We start from the raw sequence: 6,000 nt of genomic DNA, 5'->3' as shown, positions 1-6,000 counted from the left end.
TGCTGAGAAGCCAAAGACAATGGCACGGGGTTTTGATCCTACTTCAGGTTCTGGCTTTGTGGGAGCCTAGCCAGTTTGGATGTTCACCTTCCTAGACCTGGATGGAGGGGCAAGGTCCTTGGACTTTCCACAGGGCAGGGAACCCTGACTGCTCTTTGGACTGGAGAGGGAGGGGGAGAGGAGTGGGGGGAGGGGGAGAAGAGTGGGAAGAGGGGGAGGGAAATGGGAGGCTGGGAGGAGGTGGGAATCTCTTTTTTTTTTTTCTTTTTTCTTTTTCTTTCAATAAAAAAAAAAAAAGACTCCAGAACTACACGCTCTCTCTGCCTTTACACGGGTTTCTGCCTCTAACTTTAGGAACTGGATGAATACTTTGTACAAACTCAGAGAAACAAGCCAACCTTCAGTTTCCCTGGCAGAGCAGCCTTCTTCAGTAATTTCACCTTTCTGCCTTTCTACTATAAGTGTCCAACCTTTATAAATGGGACACCCACGACAATACATCTTCAAAGACGTGGCAAATGGGCCTTGACATGCGGATCACGGAGAAGCGAATAACAAAGCACAGAGTGTATCTGCATCCTTAATTCTGTGCACTTCCAAGTATCGGATAACCCGCAGAACCCACCAGTGCCACCCAGTGGCTCAGTGTTGGCTCAGTCTTTGTTTACTCGAATTTCATGTTAAAGTAAAAACTATCAAGGCTTCAAAGACTTAGCACGCATTAAGAGAGCTAATCTTACAGGAGGGCCATAGGAGTTGCTCTCGGGGGTGGTAACTATTAATTAAATACCCATGTCGGTGACTAGAATCATTCACTCATGTCTTAAAGAACAAGGATTCCCAGGCAAACTCAACTTTGGTACAGTAACAGAAGAACAACAAAAACATTTTATTAAATTAAAAGTAAAACTTATCTTTTTAACAAACAGGAAAAATTACTCTTTAGAGTTTGTTTATTGAAATTTGAAGCAAAAAATAAAAAATTTTACACAATTTTATATGCATTTTATACTTTAAGGCACAAAATACCATTTTATAAAACTATCTCTGCTATATTTATACGTCAGCTGACCATACTGTTGCTCTTTATTAAAAAGGAATTTCCTTTTAAATAGTTACAAAGAACCAGACAACTTGTTTTGTTTTTCAAGACACAGGGTCCTCACCACGTAGACCAGGCTGGCCTGGAACTCACAGATCCGCCTGACTCTGTCTCTGAATCCTAGGGGTCAGGCATGTGCCACCACACCTGGCTAACTTTACTGCTAGGACCAAACCCTTTCATCATACAAACTAAAACATGAGGTTAGCCTGTGAGCCTGTACTCAGCCACTTAAGACACTTAGACTGCCTTGCCCAGTGCTCCATTTGGCACAACACGCATGGATCTTCTAACCTTCTACACATAAGATGTTTTTATGGAAGTCAGAAGCTAAAATCCAACCTAACTGCATACAGAACAGGAACCAACAAAGGCGTTAAATAGAGGGAAAAGGCCGAGGTCTCGCAGGCAGCAAGACTCCCTTTCCAATACAGTCTCCAGTGGGCACCATCCTCCATTCTTCCTCACTTTTCCAGAGCCCTGCAGATGAGCAAAGAGAATGTAATGTATATAAATTCATTTTCATGTTTCATACAATTATGAAAACTTTTATTTATAAACTCATATGGAAGACCATGACAATAATAAAATAAAATGAGTTTTATTTATAAACTCATATGGAAGATCATGACAATTTATTATGATAAAATAAGCTTTGTATTCCTCTATGGTGTTAATTACTTTATAATAGAAAGAAATTATTATGAACCCTCATCTGGTAGAGTGGAACTGAACAGAAAATTCAATCCCTATGCCTACAGTTCTACCTGGAGACTAACAGGAAGGCCAATCCCTACCCCTTACAGTTTCTGTTTCCTTGTACAGTCTCCACATTTCCAACCCCAACCCAGCATTTATTAACTACAAATTGTGAAATTGTTTCCTTTTTAAAGATTTACTTTTATTTTATGTGCATGTTTATTTTGCCTGCATGTATGTATGTGCACCCACACGCACGCAGTGCCCTTGGAGGCCAGAAGAGGGAGCTACAGACAGCTAAGGGTTGTCCTGAAGGTACTGGGTATTGAACCTGAGCAGCAAGTGCTCTTACCCACTGAGCCATCTCTTCAGTCCACAAAATCATGTTTCAGTAGTACAGGTAGATATGGTGGCACATACCTACAAGCCCAGCCCTTGGAATGCCAGGGCAGGAGGACTGCTACAAGTTCAAAGCCAGCCTGGACTACACAGGAAGACTCTGTGTCATGAATAAAACAAAGGAATACACATTTCAGAAAGGTGCCATTATTGTTTGCAGCTTTGCCTTGGAAAACTGCAGTCCCCTAGACAGGCAAGCATGTGTCTGTGCAGCCCACTTCTCTCTGAGATAGAAGGAAGTTCCTGCTGTATGGAACCCTGCTGTAAACATGAAGCAATGTTATCTGAAGCAGTTGCAAAGTGGAAAGAATCCCAAAGTCCACCAATGAACAGTCACGTGTCCTCTCAATGACTGCTATGGACCATAAGAAGGAGCACTCCTGATGCAGCATGGAGGAACTCCGACAAGCTGGACTGCTTAAAGAAACCTAGATGCTTCCATTTACAGCAGTGTCCCAAACAGACAAGGTAAGTGCTTGCTTGATGGGGCCTGGAGGTCAGGGAAGCTGAGGTGCTAAAGGCATTGGAGGAGAACACTAGTGGGAGGGGACACTTTCACTAGGTGCTAGAGGATGTCCTGGGCTTTTGGGGTAAGTGAGGGCAGAGGTCAGTGGTGGCCTTTTGCCATGGGGTTCCTGGGATTGAAACATTCTGTTTTTTCAAGGCTAGCTGTTGCATAACTAGTAAAATAACAATGAATTCTTCACTTTAGAAAGCTGAGATGCCAGGCTCGATGGCACACACACCTATCATTCCAGCTCCTTGGGAAGGTAAAACAAGAGAATTGTAAACTCAAGGTATGCTTGGGTTACAGAAGTTCAAGGCCAACTTAAGCATCTTAGCAAGATCTAGGCCCACAAACAAGTACAAAGAGAGCTGTGGATCCAGCTCAATGGTAGATTGATCACCTAGCACACGGGGCCCTAGGTTCCATCCTCAGTACTACCGAAAGAATGAGAAAGAAAAAGAAAAGAAGGCTCCCCAACAAACAAGAAGGTGAATTTCTTGTTATGTGAACTATAAAAATAAGCTTTCTCCTACGCTGGATCCCTAGTTTCATCTCTGAAAGACAAATGCTGTTGACATTTTTATACTCTCTCAGAAATTCTGTAAGTATATAACCAGTGTGAGTTTGAAAATCCCACTCTTCTGGTCGGATTTCTAACGGGAATGGTTATCTAAATTGTCGGCCAACACTGGTCTCACCCCTTATACTCTCTAGTCACTGTGCTATGCGGGAGAGGCCTTGTTCTGGAGCAGAGCAGGTTATTTACTAGCACAGAGACAGCGGACCAACAGCTCGGCCACTGGAGGAAGTCACATCCTCTCCCAGCAACCACTCACTGCCCACAGAGCAGCAGGGAGGGTGGATAACAAAATCCTCATTTATTATTATGCGTGGGTTTGTGGTGTGTGCTTGTGTGCACGCACATCCAGGCCACAGTGAGCCTGTGAAGAGCAGAGGACAACTCTGTGGAGTCACTTCTTTCCTTTAACTTTACCTGGGGTCTGGGATCAGATTCAGTCACCAGCTGGTGACCCCTTTCCCCTGATCCACCTCCCCACCACATTTCTTTATTTTGAAGTGAGAATTTCCACTTCTGCCTGTTTTCCTAGGAACAATTGGTCTATAGCCTATGTCCATTTTCTACTTTTAGTCTTTAAAAGCTTGAAAATAGCAAGTTAACTTCTATGTTCAAAATAGTCCATCAGCTGGAGTGCAGCTGAGCGGTTAAGAGCACTTGTTGCTCTTGTAGAGGACCCAGGGGCAATTCCCATCACCCACGTGGTAGCTCACAACTGTTACTTCAGTCCCAGGAGACTGATGTCCTCTTCTGCTCTCTGGGTACACATGTGGCCCACAGACACATATGAAGACAAACCACTCACACACATAAAATAATAATTAAAAAAAAAATCTAAAAAGAACCCTGGCCTACGAGAGGCCTCCAACAACAGCTCCACTCTATGCCATGCAGCTGGGGTAGGCGGGACTCAACCAGACACAGCCTGGGCTTCCTACCACAAGAAGACTCCAGCAACGCCTCTGCTGGAACCTGCCCGCTGCCTTTGGGAACTCTCACGATCTGTCTGTGTGAGGAAGCATGGTCCTGCCCAGCACCGTGATGGACTGAGTGGGACACAGAGACCCACATGCAGGCCTGGGACGGCCACCCTGGCCTCCAAGGAGGAACCAGAGTAGGGTGAGGGAATGTGTGGTGTGGTATGGGAGAGGGAGACAGAATGGTTCATGTCCTGTGGACAGAGGCATATATATCTAAAGAGGTGAAAAGAGATGAGGAGTGGAGTGGGCTAAGGGAAGTGGCTTCATTGCCATCCAGGGCCATGGTGATCCTGGGCCTGGGTAGCCATAGTCTCTGTTGATGTTCATGGCTCCAGATAACACCAAAAGCTGAGAGGACAGGAGTGTACAGAGTTGTCCCTGTCCCTCACTTCCTGCAACACTAGGCAGAACTGGTCTTGCCCCTCACCAGCAGCATAGGTGGGGGAGAGATGTCCCCCCTTACCCCTTGCCCCTCATCACCTGCAACAGGTGAGGGTGCTGACCCTCCCCCTTACTAGCTGGAGCACTCGGAAAGTGGAGCCTGCTCCCCGCTGGGCAGCACAGTGGAGCTGACCCTGTTGGTGGAGTTTCAGGTGAGCGGGCCCTCAGCGTGTGAGAGTAGACTAGCTGGCCACACCCCATCTCACCCACCAAGCTGCAGCACTCGGGAAGGTGGGCCCTGCACCTTGCCTGGGCAGCACAGCAGTGCTGATCCTATTAACATGGGTACAGCTGAACTGGCGCCAAGAATGTGAGCTTAGGAGATCTGTGCCCCCACCCTCATCTGACATATGGTGGTGTGGGCAGGGGAGAGATGCCCCCTCACCACCTCTCGTGATGGGTGGTAGAGTTGGCCCAGTATGAGTAGGAGAGCTGTCCCTGTCCCTCACCACTTGCAGCTCTCGGGAGAGTGGCCCCTGACCTCACCTGGACAACCCAGTAGAGCTGGCCCTGAAGGTCCAGGTGTGGGAGAGCCAAGCCTGAGGGCATAATGCAGCTCATTGCTGCAAGGGGTGAACTAGCTGGAGGCAATGCTGGAGAGCTCACCCTGGTGGGGAGAATGGCTGGCTGGCTGACCAACCCTGCCACTAGCCAGGCTCAGAACCAGGGTATGAGTTGGCCCACCTCAATGTCCACCCCATCTGAGACCTGCTGGAGCACACGAAGGGACCAGTCCTGCAGCCCCAAAGCTGCAGGATTCCCACAACACAGGGAAACAGAAGGGAAACCAAGAGGAGTCCCAGTGAGGGCCCAGCATCGATAGTGTAGCAGAAACCAGAGGCCTCGAACCAAACCAATGAGTCTGCAATGAACACGTGCAAGTAAAGATGAATGGGCAAAAGGGCAAACTGTGTGACTCACTGGGCCACACTACGGCTTCCATGACAAGAGTTTTCCTGTTTTCTTTTTGTTTTTTTCTCTTAAATTTTATTTTGGGGGACGTTGCATGGGCAGAGGGCAGATGCAAAGGGATGAGAAAATGAATGGGATTGAGACACAAAGAAAAAATAAAAAGTTTAAAAAACTTTAAAAATACTGAAAAAACAGCATTTGGAGTAAGTAATTCTCAATAAATTTATTTCTATCTATAGTCTCATCTGCATATTTAATTTACGACTTTCTTTCAGTGTTCAGTAATAAAATATTTATTTGGATGAATTAAACTAAGCTATTAATAATGTTCTATGTGTGATTATTAAAGACGTGTTTTATTAAATAGTTTGTGGCGATAGGG

General features: G+C 46.1%; 1 protein-coding gene across 3 annotated transcripts in view; it reads right to left on the bottom strand.

The window, feature by feature from the left end:
• Window positions 1-935: 935 nt before the first annotated feature.
• The window catches only part of Tbccd1 (TBCC domain containing 1), a 50,598-nt gene continuing 45,533 nt past the window's right edge, over window positions 936-6,000 (bottom strand). For all 3 annotated transcript variants that reach the window (XM_050146499.1, XM_050146500.1, XM_050146498.1), the window contains exon 8: window positions 936-1,582. The gene's annotated coding sequence lies outside the window, so the exon portion shown is untranslated. The remainder of the gene's footprint in view (window positions 1,583-6,000) is intronic.

The sequence above is a fragment of the Alexandromys fortis genome, unplaced genomic scaffold (genome assembly GCF_014885135.2).
Source record: "Alexandromys fortis isolate MF-2015 unplaced genomic scaffold, M_Fortis_MF-2015_v1.1 scaffold_56, whole genome shotgun sequence".
Taxonomy (NCBI): domain Eukaryota; kingdom Metazoa; phylum Chordata; class Mammalia; order Rodentia; family Cricetidae; genus Alexandromys; species Alexandromys fortis.
Note: the sequence above shows the minus strand (reverse complement) of the source record. Positions and strands in the feature narration are given on the sequence as shown.